Genomic DNA, 14,221 nt, shown 5'->3' with positions numbered 1-14,221 from the left:
ATTTTAACAATTTCTTTATTGAATTTTTGCCTTTAACAAACCGATATGTCAATACATACAGCGAAACGTCCTAAATCCATGTTTAAAATAAAGGTTATAGATTAATTTTTAGATAACTACCCAAAGGATATGTCGCGTACATGACAATAAAAATATCATGTGGAGTTATTCTCTGTAAATTGTTAAAACATCTTTACTTTCATTAAAAGTGTTTAATTCATGTGGTGGTTATGTAGCATATAAAATGTATGTAAATCATTAGTTTTATTGATAAGATTAAATATATTGGCTAGAGGTATAGGGGGAGGCTTGAGATCTCACAAAACATGTTAAACCCCGCCGCATTTTTGCGTCTGTCCCAAGTCAGGAACCTCTGGCCTTTATTAATCTTGTATTTTTTTTTTAATTTTGGTGCATTTATATGTTTCGGAGTTTAGTGTGACGTCCATTTTCGCTGAACTAGTATACGTTATTGTTTAGGGGTCAGCTGAAGCTCGCCTCCGGGTATGGTATTATCTCGCTGTGATGAAGACCCATTGGTGGTCTTGGGCTGTTTCTGCTCTTTGGTCGGGTTGTTGTCTCTTTGACACATTCCCCGTTTCTATTCTCAATTTTATTTCACATATTTGAGTAAATGCCCTTTGAAAATAAGGGTTCAGTTTCTGAAATGATGTGTGTGTAATTTTCAATAAATAACCATTTTAACTGTTATTCAGTTCAAGAATATGCACACACACACAGACACAGTGTATTTGTATACATACTTACCCAGAAGTGACACAATTAAATAAACACTTGTTTGTAATTGATTGATTCAATACCAAAAGTCAGAAAGTTAAGATTGAAAATAAATATATACATTAAAGATATGACATGCACTAACACTGATAAAATTTTCTGGTATTTACTTTCAAAATTGAATGATATAACTCCTGATCCTTTCCTCAATGCACGTCAGTAAGTAAGCATTAAAGATTATAAAAATATATGATAATATGATAAAAAAAATCGTCGGCGTATTTGCTATTTCCAGATTTTCCGTTTAATGCAAACTGTAGTTCAATTCTATAAAATTCTATAAAATGAGAAGAACACTATATAAATTGATACGTCCGAAACACTTCTCTGGATTTACCTTCATGAGGAACTCTTAAACAAACAAACAAAATAGCATAAAGTGTCATTGATTATTATTCATTATTTGATACGAAAAATGCTAATAAGTGGGCTTCCTGGACAGTTAAACTCTCACAAAAGGTCACGTTTAAACACATCTAGGCATGATGAAGCAAGAAGGAGGAAATTACCATTTTCGGTGCTACATGTAAACTTTAATTACGCTCCATCTATACATAGTTTGTAGAGAATTTTCCGTAAAATGACGGAGAAAAACATGAATCCATGCGACACACCTCGGGAGATGAAAATGATGAATTGATCAACTTCAAAATCATATATTCCTTTGTGTGGCTTTCATGGTATGGTAGTTAGTAATTAATAACTGAATCTTTAGTGGTCAGGGTCTGAAAATAGACAATAATTGAAGAAAAAAAAAACTCTTATTGAAGCACAAATAATCATAAAATCAAAGTACATCCTACCGTATATAAATTACCAAATACCGGTTATAACTTATGGAAAGAAATCAATTATATATAAATAGATATCAGAAGATGTGGTATGAGTGCCAATGAGACAACTCTCCATCCAAGTCAAAATTTATAAAAGTAAACCATTATAGGTCACAGTACGGTCTTCAACACGGAGCCTTGGCTCACACCGAAAAGTAAGCTATAAAGGGCCCCAAAAAATTACTAGTGTAAAACCATTCAAACGGGAAAACCAACGGCCAAAATGTAGTTTGGTCAAAAGTTTATCTGCCCTAGTCCAGTACAGAGTAAGTCAGATCGAGCATCTTCTTGCATGACTTTACAATTATAGCAGAGTAAAGACAAATATTACTTCATGATCACAAGCACGGTAGATTCAAGTTTTTTTATTAAAGGTAATTATGGTGACACTCATTCACCTTGAAAAAAACCACATATGTAACAATTAGTATACTTCATGCCATATATTTCACAATACGAGGTAAACGATTTGACCTACTGTGCGACTTACCAATACAAGTGTGTTTATTTACGTAAAACAAAGGTCGAAAATACTACCTGAAACACACAGGCACTTGTCTCTGAAAAAAATTCCTATATACTTTAATATTAAAGTAATAATGAAAAAAAATTTCAGAGACAAGTGTATGTGCCGAAACAGTTAATATAAAATGAGAAGAAATAAGACAGAAGACACCAAAGAAACATACACTAAAGAATCATAAGTAGACAAAATCGGACATTATACATGTTTGATCCGTTACCATGATCGTACAATCAGCAGCAGTAACCGATTTAAGTTTGGATGACGTGGTTTAAACATGCAATTAAAGTATCGACATTCCTATGGGAAGCACTTGTGCTCCTCTCCTTGCCTACTTGTTTCTTTATTCTTATGAAACAGACTTTATACTGGAGCTTCTAAGGAAGAATAAAAAGAAGGTAGCATTATTCTTAAACTCATTGTTCCCGTATATAGAATATGCTTCTCATTAAATACACGTAATGTACAATTAGGTGACTATGTTGCACTCATCTATTGCATCGAACTTGAAGAAAGGATACCACAGATATATATGTAGTAATTCAATCTCATATCTTAACTTACTTCTACTAATTTACAATTTCTTAAATTGGAACTGAGACATACACTCATACAATCGTCACTAGGCTGATGAGTCTTTTGTAGACGAAACGCGCGTATGGATCGTTTTAATTTATTTGCACAAAACGTCATATATATATATATAACGTTTTGTGCGAATAAATTAAAACGATCCATACGCGCGTTTCGTATCCTTTCTTCCAATTCGATGCAGTAGATGTATGAATTTAGGTAAGGGTGAACAAGATTTAAAAATTTCAAGTGCCTCGGGGTTGTAAGTTTTCTGTTCATAAATAAGGTAATTGTACTAAAATACGAATTCAATTACCATAGACAAACCTGTCTTTTCTGACCATTGTCAGTAGATATGTTCTAATGTCTCTTTTTCCCGCTTCCAAAAAAAACATTTGATTTCAAGCCTACTTGTAAAGTTATTCCAGAAACACCCATACTTGAGAACTGATTAAAAAACACAGAGAGGAATTATAACTAAATTTTCTTAAAAGGTATGGCATATATTTTTGGAATAGAACAGAATCAGAATCAACATTTATATTATAATTAGTTAATTAATAAGTACAAAAACATCTTTCAATCGATTTTCCAAGTATGATGAATGATTAGAGTTGTTACTTTAAATAACTATTGGCATCTTTTGAAAATCAAGTGTCAAATATTACATTTATTTAGAAAATAACAATTCAAATCTCTTGTTAAAAACAAAATTAAAATTACAGATTTTATTTTACTATTGAATCAAAACGACGGCAATTCACTTGCCATCTAGTACTTATCTTTGGAAATTGGTTGCTGGTTTACCGGAAGTCTGAAAGAAGATTTTCAAATTTGTATTTTTTGCTGACATTGAACATCAGAAACAAATAAAGATTAACACTCTTCCTTTGAACTCGGATATTGCCGAGGTTGTTAAGTTTCCTTTTATTGTGCACCTACCTTAACCTAGTGTGGTCAAATGTCTACTGTTGGTTTGTCTTCAAGGCCTGTTCTGAAGCATTAGCCGTGATGGTAGTGATAGGTTTGTCTTATCTCTTGACTTAACTGAGAGTATAAATGAAGTACTCTTCATTTGTAGTTGTTATCCATCTCCAGATTTTTTCCTCAGACAAAACGTTTCACTGATTAAAAGACGCTTCCTACCCTGTCTCCTTTAACTTTAAATTATAGGATCATAGCACATGTTGATAGAATACTTGAATGCTAGAATACTCCACGACTGACACGCATGATCATGTATGCATTCAACTGATTTTGACCTGCGTTTGGGGATTCTCATAGGTCTATCCGCTATAATTTAGTTCATGGGATAGTCCTTTCTCTAAATTGGTTCATGATAATATTCGTCCATGTTTAACTAACTCGTTCTATACCTTAAAGGCCCTTTTCTTGTGAATTAACAAGTATTCCTGTGGTTCCTGGTAATGTCATTCCACACTTTGGTAATCTGAATTCAACCCGTCATGATATTGACCAGTTTTCCTGTTGAATGCCTAAAAACTTTCTCATTTCAATAACTTTACATGCATATTTTACTGCAGGTGTAAAAGGTAGATTTAGAAAGGACGTTTTTCTAAAAATGCCCGTTTAAGCTGACATAAAATGGTTGTGATGAACTTGGCTTATTTCTTAACAGTTGTATGTATTATACTTCATTTTGATATGCTAATGATTACTTAAATGGCTAGTATAAAAGCAAAACCACACATTAACAATTAAATTAAATTATTAAATGTCCAAAAAGGCGCAAGCCAGGGCCGACCGTGCAAGGGCTGTATAGCCAGTCAAGGTCGTTAAAAACTTCCATTTGTTGTTGTACAATTAAATTTACGATAGTTTACTAAAACCCTCTATTTATAAGGTTGCGATGTCATTCTGTGAGCCTCTATTTGCTTTGTAATAATATTTTTCTCTGTTTAAGCATATTTAACGTACGTCACTCTGCTTGTGTTACCAACGATAACCAAGTCATGTTAATAGGTATAACATTTTCCAAAAAAGGAAATGCCCGTACCAAGTCAGGAATATGACAGTTGTTTTCCATTCGTTTGATGTGTTTGAGTTTTTGATTTTACCATTTGATAAGGAATTTTCCAGTTTGAATTTTCCTTGCAGTTCGGTATTTTTTTATTTTATTTTATACTATCTAGTGCAATGAAATTGTTAATACATGTTTTTTTTTGGTAGTTGTAAAAAGACCAATGTGATGCGTATAAAATTGACTGTTGACTATTCCAGTACTGTTTAGAAAAAATAAGGCTGCAATGAAAAAACTCAGAAAGTCGTGAATGGTAAATTAAGTAATATTTACTCTTCGTTTCAACTACTCATATATTTTTACTTTGTTACTTTGTTTATATTCTTTGACAGATACAGATGCATGATCGAAAATAGTGCTGTTGACTAATTTCTGCACAAACTTTGCGCTTTCATCGAAAGCCCATTTCGATGACCTTTGACCATTTGACGACTATAATAAATTTCTAATTGTTTTCTCATTAACTGATCAACTTGTTTTTAAAATCTGAATAACAAGTACACTAACGTTTGCTCTAGATAGTGTTTAATTTTTATATTTCTTCTAACTAAAGGAGTTCTTTAATGACTCTCGGCTTTGGATTAAACCTGCAAAATGTGAATCTCTTCCGAATTTTTTTTTTTTTGTCTTTATTTTTGTGTCGTTTCGGTTAATCCAACGTATTACTCATAGAAATAAGAAGATGTGGTATGAGTGCCAATGAGACAACACTCCATCGAAGTCACCATGTGTAAAAAGTTAACAATTATAGGTCAAAGTACGGCCTTCATCACGGCTCACACCGAACAGCAAGCTATAAAGGGCCTCAAAATGATTAGTATAAAACAATTCAAACAGGAAAACCAACGGTCTAATCTATATACATGTATAAAACGAGAACCGAGAAACACTTATGTACCACATCAACAAACGACAACTACTGAACAACAGGAATATACTTGGTTTATATATGCAGTGATATGACGTGATATATATTGTTGGAGAACAGTTTGTTAGATCATCATAACAGACTTCAAATTGAATATATGGTTCTTCTCATTTCAAGGGGCCTTGGTGGCCGAATGGTCTAAGTAATCGAACTACTGTATCACTAGCCAGTCAACACTGAGTTTGTGAGTTCGAATCGCGCACGTGCCAGGTGCGCTCGACTCCAATCTTAATTGACTAGGAATGTCAGTTTTCCTACCGAAGGTCGGTAGTTCTCTCCGCGCACTCCGGCTCCTCCACCAATAAAAACTGACCGCCACGAAATAGCACAATAGTGTTGAAAGTGGCGTTTAACACCAATCAATCAATCAATCAATCATTTTATCATCTTAATTGAAGAATTGTTTAATGGCTATTTTCCCACAAAATATACTATGTACTGTCAAATTAAAATTAATGTTCTGAACCTTGATTGAAATGTGCTCTTTGTAGGACGCGTGAAGAAATAAAAAGAAGAAAACATTTAGGCAAACAATCAATTATCGATCAAGATGAAAGTATTTTTATTTACATAATTAGTAAAAGTGAGGCTTTGCTATGTCCGCGGTACAAAATATCTTAGCGGCTCATGACAAGACGTCAAGGGACTAATCCATGCGGGGCATATACTAGGTACGCGTCATTTTTCGCCTCCATATTAATTTTTCAGTTATCTCCGCAGAATCGAGTTAAGCCGTCTGATTTCTTCACCAAGACAATATAAGCGGCTCACGGCGAGTGATTTGGTTCAATAATGCCTAGCTGTTCTAGCATAATAGCCATTTATGAAATGGAAATGTATTTGATCGTAGTGCATAGTTTGTCAAAAGTACAATAGCATTGACTGAAACATTGATAGTACCGTAGCCACAGGTGAAATCTTTACAATTGTCCAAAGGGAATCCTATTTATCACGATAATGCCCTCTTCGTTATTTTTATATTTCATTAAAGAAACAACTATTTTTAGACAAATGTTTGTGCTAAAAACGCTGCCAATAGAAAATAATTGGTATAATACTTGACGGCAGGAACCATATGATGATAAATATATTGAAGCCTGACAGACAGCAAATTCTGAGAAATAGTTTGATGACAGCCAGCACATGATGCTACTGCTGAATCGATTGGCCAAATCTCTGTTGCGTTTAAAAAAGGGAAGTAACTCTAAAATAACATGCGTGCAAAAACCAGAAAATATCAGGCATTATCATGATGACGATAATTGACGTTACTCCCAAGACAACATTATTTAGTCCTTTTCCGAATTATTCATAGTAATTTCTATTAAAAATGACGCTTACATCCTTTATTATAATACTTCGGTAATTATGAACGTTATAAAGTTTAAATAAAAAATATGTACAAAATTTAAACTATAAGCACTTAATGTGCTATTTTTTTTTTCGATCACTAGAAAATATTATAATTGATTTTCTCAAAACTTACATTTAATGTTCTAGGGGAGGTAAGTCAGATAATTTTGTGTACCAATATTAATTATACCGGAATAAGACCATATGATTAAAATTATGTTTGTTATTAGGTCTTTCCACTTTTCCGTGGAAAGACCTATTTATTTTGTTTTGATTATTATTATTTTTTCTTCTTACGCCACTTTTATTTCTTGCGTGTAACTTTTGTTTCGTAAGGTTTGGTATATGATATCGTAACCGTACAACAAATCGACAAATTTATTTTACCAAATTGCTCGTTATATCCTCAGGATGTTTTGTCCAATTTTGACCGAAGAAACACGAAGACTCCATATGAATGTTATTTCCCTTCTGTATTTGACATAAGTGATATATTAATGTATAGCATGAATGGTAAGATATAGGGACCTAATGTATTTTGAACTGAGGTCCTTTGTTCTCTTAAATGAAATTTAGGTCAAGGTTAAAGGTCAAGGTCATATTCTAAATTTTGACTTTTCCTTGTTTATGATCTCCTCTGACACTTTTAAAGATATATATAAAAGAACTAGTGCACAATGTTTGCTTTATTGTGATGAAGATATCATAAATTTGGTCTGAAACAATTCAATGACATCTTATAGGATTTATTGTCCCTGAAATGGTTAAATTTAAGGTTAATTAATTATTACTCCAACTTGTTTAAAACAGTTACATGAAAAAGCCTTAGGGTCTGTGATTACATATGAACTTGAAAAAGGTCAACCGGAAGTGACCTTGAGTAAACCGGAAGTAGTAATTTTTGCACTTATTTCATGGACAAGTACCATATATTAATGGAATCAGTGTGAAAACAGCTATCATATGAGACCAGAAGTGACATTTTACAAATTTGAAGTTGGCAAATATGTCACTTAATTCAGAGAAAAGTATAAAGACACCATATATTTATTGAATCAGTATGAAGAAACCTATGATTGGACGCCAATAGTAACTTTGAGTAAACCGGAAGTACCTTCTTATTAATTATTTAGAAAATAGTTGTGGAAAGACCTTTAATTGTTCTCTGAATAATTTGTTTTAATTCTTATTGATCTCTGTAGTTGAATGAGTGGTATAATGAAGTATTTGCAAGGTGGATCCAAAATTTGCCTTTTTGGGGATGTGAACAATATGCGAGAGTTCAGGGGATCGTCTGTGGCCCCAGCAGATCAACTGAGGAGTTGCTTACACGTTGCTTGGATTTGGCTATTATTTTAGGTCTTTTTTGGTTATATACATAAAAAGAAGATGTGGTATGATTGTCAATGAGACAACTCTCCACAAGAGACCAAATGACACAGAAATTAACAATTATAGGTCGGCGTACGGCCTTCAACAATGAGCAAAGCTCATACCGCATAGTCAGCTATAAAAAACCCGAAATGACAAATGTAAAACAATTCAAACGAGAAAACTGAAGGCCTAATCTATGTACAAAATAATGAACGAAAAACAAATATGTTACACAGCAACAAACGACAACCACTAATTACAGGCTCCTGACTTGGGACAGGCACAAACAGAATTAGTCGGGGTTAAACTAGTTTGAAGGTAGCTCTTCAACTGTTTCGGTTGTTATACATCCTTTGCTATCAAATATTCGGCTTTGAGCGTTCCTGGTGAAGGTTAATCCAGAAGAGCGCTTCGGACGCATGAAATTTATAACGTGTTGTTTTCATTTTTTTTTTAAATTCTTCTATACTTTTCCCCCTCTCTCCGATTCTCTCTTTACACTTTTAACGGATGCTTTGACCACTATCTTTGACAATTTTAGGGGGAGATTGTGGCCACACATCGACACTACTACTATATTCCGCTCGTGATTTTATTTGATCTAATCGATATTTTCTAGTAATGAAAATGAACACAAAGTAGTAAGTCCAAAAAATTAGAAGGTCTTGGAAGACTTTGTCAATATTTTCCGAAACGCATCATAATTATTTGGGCTTTACACATGCCATGAGCAAAATCTCTTTGTATTTACCGTGCAATAATCTGGATAATACACACCTACGATGTGCACTAACTACCTCAGATATACTGAACAGTTCATTAAAAAACTTTTTTTATTTTCTAAAACATTATATATTTTCCAAACAAAGGAGGTGTATGCCTTTTACGCCCCCAACCCCTTTGGAATCCACCACGACATAATTGATTGATCAATCAACAACTTTGTACAAACTTCGTTGTTTCAAAATATGAAAAAGGAAGTGTTTCTCATTCCTTAAACTGAGAACATTTTATACTAAAACTTGTGTACAATGTAAATCTTAAATCCGTGTTAAATCAGATAATTTTTTTTTTAATTTCTGCCAAAAAATAAGTGTATTTTAAAAATACAATGTATACAAATAATCAAAATCAGATTTGGATTAGTTTTGTGCTCAATGGAATCTATTACGACTTTTTATTCCTTTTTAGTGACTATTTTTGGCGTATATATATAAATATATATATATAAGTATGTGCCAAAACTGGAAAAATATATAAGTAGCAGATCAATCAGACTTAGTTTAATAAGATGCGACTCGACTTTAAAATGAATCGTGGAATACAGTTGAAAAATTGATTGTGGTGGTGATGGTGGTTGTTGTGGTGGTTGTGGTTGTGGCGGTGATGGTGGTTGTTGTGGTGGTGGCGGTGTTGGTGGGGAGTGGAGAAGTTAAATATTGAAAATTAAAACTTTTTGTTATCCTGTTTACTTTGCACTATAACAAATTTAGGCACATCTCTCTTCGGTTAATTTTCATATGAGCATATTCTTGTGGAGAAATTTGTGAATTAATTTAAACAATGTAACAATTTAGGAGAAAGCCTGAATATAAAAAAAATAGATAGTTTAAACCAACCTTTTTCTACTTAAAAGCGTATTTCCCCCTTTCTTTACCCTACAAGAGAACTTTCCAAGGAGCCGTTCATTCAATATCGTCCGCATAGTTACAAAACATTCATGTAAAATGATGGCGCCATGTGTTAAAATAGTTATGGCCAATCAAATCGGTATATGTCATTTAATCTGCACGGTCGAAATGACCATTTAACCCGAACTCCGAGGTCGTTCTGGTCAAGTAGGGTCTTCCGAGATTAAATGACATATACCGAGTTGCTTGTTCAATAACTATAACTTACATGATATACGACAACATAACCCTTTGTCCAATACTGCAGATACTCAGAGCAAAAAATGACAACATTTTCTCACAACTGGAATTTTTCGCATGTACCCCTCATGATATGATATATCTGTTCACAATATATTGTGGTCTTATAACTTCAGAATAATTCATCTCATTTATACATAATTTTTTTCAATGTCAAATCAAAAGGAATAATTACTTGTTTGTGTCATCTTGAAGAATGGACGAAAATCATTTAAACACCTAACACTGAAAATCATTAGAATCACCTTAGCAGGGATTACAAATGGAACATAATGTAGAAATTTTAATTGAGGACGCATAAATGTAAAGAGATATGTTAGCAAAGCATGACAGAACACCTCCTTGTTTGAACCCCGACAATATACAACAAATGTACTTTTGATGGTTTTGTTCTAATTGTAACGATTTCACATCACACCTAGTTAATGAATTAAATCCGCTTCCTTTGTAGTGCAACTACTGCATTAAAAATTTACAAAGTAGGAATCTCTAGTGAAGTTATGTTTGTTTTACAAAATCAATACTGTCGTTTCCTTATAGGGTTATAAAACAACTTTGATATTTGTCATTTATTGAGAACATATATAGCTTATAAGATAGTTAACACATTCGTTAGATCAAAATAGAATTAATGAACCATTGGTGTAAACATTGATGTAAACATTATCAAGCTAGTCCTGCAACATATTGTATTTAAATGCTATCAAGAATCAATATATTGTAACCTTCGATTTCATGTAATAGAACATATTGCAATTGTGAGAATGTTGTTGTTAGCATTAAAGTGATAAAAAATGTTTCTAGTCGAAGTAGGACATGTATCTGTAATTTCTCATTTGTATTCACTTGTCGGTATTACCTCTTGTATCGAAGATTGCAAATTGTTTCTTTTTGAGAAAACACATTTTTTGTTAACAGTTTTCTTCTGTTAAAATATTTCATATTCATACAATTTAGAAAAAAAACAACATATTAAAGGTAAACGATGTATGTTTATGAACATGCTCCAAGTCAGTTAATCCCATCTGTCTAGACCTAATTTGATGTCTGTTTGTTGTTGGGTTCCTTTTCACACATATCCCATTTTTTTAACTGATTCGTCTGAAGCGAGACACATTGGGAATAAACAGGGTTTATATCAGCATTAGGTATCCTAGATCTTTTCTGACATTTCTTGTGAAGGCCTGTGTATATCAGTATTCGAAATAAAGAACAACGTTATCTTTTACGGAGTCTGTATCAATTCTCTGCATATGGGTCTATGCAAACCGGGAATGTTTTGCAAAATAGTTCTAGAGTTGATACGATTTTTAAAATGAATAGGTGGAAATATTCATCACAATTTGGTATTAGCATGATTAGATGATTAAAAGACCACTGATGAAACCCATCTCCGAAAGTTCAGTGAATGCAATTTGTGAGGGTAGCTATCAATCAAAGCCTATGAAAAATGTACACACAAAAGTTGTTCATCTAATCCAATTTAAGCATTGCTTAGGACTTTTCAGAAATGGGTGAAATTATGTCATCAAAATCATTGCCACCTTCGTTTTGAGCCAAGGGAAAATGTGTTAAAAATTTCAAAATGATTAGTCAACAGTACGTACAGTTCGCAAAAAAAGCCAGTGTATACAAGCGGATGACGACATCGCACATCATTCACATAACGTGTGCACAACTTTCCAGTCGTACAAAAAAATAATTCGAATCTAGATGATGAATTGTCTCCTCAGCTATGAATATACCCTAACATTGTAAAACATATTCGTATTAGAAAAGTGACACTACCTTTTCTCATTGATTCCTTCGAAAAATTAAGAAGAACCCAACATTAAAAGTCGGAGGAGGGACAGATAACACCATGACCACATGACAGTCCACAAAACACAATACATAAAACCAAAGATTAATCAACACGAATTCTGCTTTAACCAAAGGTCAACGTTGTTTTTTCCCAGAAAGGTAAGAAGTTCTTGCTTCACTTACTGGTCCAATTTTCTGCCGACAGATTGATTATTTTGTTCATTAACCTGGCCTTCCAGACTCTTAGAATATCGGCATTTGTTAGTGAGCGTACATGAAGTAGTTAGGCCTTTGAATATTGTTTTAACCTTATACCTAGGTCACACATTCACGGATTTGACGCCGGATTAGCTACGGATGCGATCCAGCATCATTCGTGGCAATCTGTATTAGTCCGTAGATTTCCGTATTGTAACCGTAGTTATACGTAGTAGTACTTGTATATCCGGGACAATTTTTGAACATGCGCAAAATTTGACCAAGGATCAAACAACCGTAGTATATCCTTGCTAAACCGTATTTGAACGTACTGATCCGTTTTAGTCCTTATTAAAACCGTATTAATCCGTACTTATTCGTATGCCCGAAGTATTTCTACGGTCTGTTCCGGAGAACTACGTATTAGTACGGTTACATCACGTATTTGTTAAGGGCATACGATACAGTTTTGATCCCATAATGAAAATTTGATGAAAATTTGCAAATAGGCTATTTTTTACCTGATTAAATCAAATATGTAATAAAAAATATACCTTCATGTGCTATTTTTTGAGTAAAATGAGTTCGAAATTTCAGATATTTTCTCAAAATTCGAATTTGTCACGGAACGGCACGATTTCATAACGTTGCAATACGGATAGCTAGGGATCACCAAGGGTTCTTAAAGTCTTTTACAATTTATTACGTTACAACACGACAAATTACGGAATATTACTGCCCACGACAAACTGGCATCAGGCTTCTGCATAAATAACTTACTTATAGGGCCCCTAGTCTGTGTCTTGCCGTAGAGGTATAATACATAACATTATCCAACATAAACAATCAACAACTGATGCTTGCAATTAATTGACTGGAATTGGATATTGATATGGCACAAAATGCCAGGACAGTGGTCGAACTACTTGATGACAGACGTAGATGTGACCGGCGGCAGAGGAGATGGTGGAATTGGGACTGGCTTCTCCGAAGACTTATCCATGGCCAGTATTAGACACTCATGGCTGAACTGTGTGCGGAAAATCCAGATGCATTTAAGAACTTTAACAGAATAGACCCAAATATGATTCAAGAACTGCTAAATGCCGTTGGTCTGACGATTACGAATAAAACCACCTGGTACAGACAGAGCGATAACTGATTTAATAAAACAAAACAAACAAAAAACATTAACTGCCATAAAGAAAAGAGAAATGATTGACGGCTTAGAAAATGTGGCGATTCGTACTATTCTGTATCAGACCGTTCTTACTCGTACTAACCCTTACTTATACCGTAGCAAACCGCTGTTTATCCGCAGTACATACGCCCCGACACGTGCCGTTGCGTATTAAACCGTGTCATTTCCGTATTAAATCGTGTCGTACCGTAAGTCATGTCGCCAAATGACCCCTTTCCTACTTCACCAGTGGTAGATACGTGAAAGCCCGTAGTCATATCGTTGTGCATCCATATCAGACTAACGGAAGCTGCAATTCCGGGATCATCCGTGAGATTTAATCCGTAGTGGAACCGGCGAGATGATCCGTAAATGTGTGACCTAGGCATTACTAAAAGTGAGTTTGTTTTTGTTAAATTAAAACATAGCTAAATTCATATTGTACTTTTACTTTCAAATTTGCAAAAGTATCACCTCCTCAAAAATATCTAAATATGTGAGATACTTATATAATATGAATGTTGCTTAAATTTAAATATTGTATGTTTGTAAATATTGTCATGTTTGTCTTTGTAACAACCCAATATTTTGATTTTACACAAATAAAATGATTTGATTTGATTTGATTTGTATGTATTGCTATACAGTAACGAAAACCATGTCGATACTCACATGTTGGCATTTCA

This window comes from Mytilus californianus, unplaced genomic scaffold (assembly GCF_021869535.1).
Source record: "Mytilus californianus isolate M0D057914Y unplaced genomic scaffold, xbMytCali1.0.p SCAF_4, whole genome shotgun sequence".
Lineage (NCBI taxonomy): Eukaryota > Metazoa > Mollusca > Bivalvia > Mytilida > Mytilidae > Mytilus > Mytilus californianus.
This window is presented reverse-complemented; position numbering follows the sequence as displayed.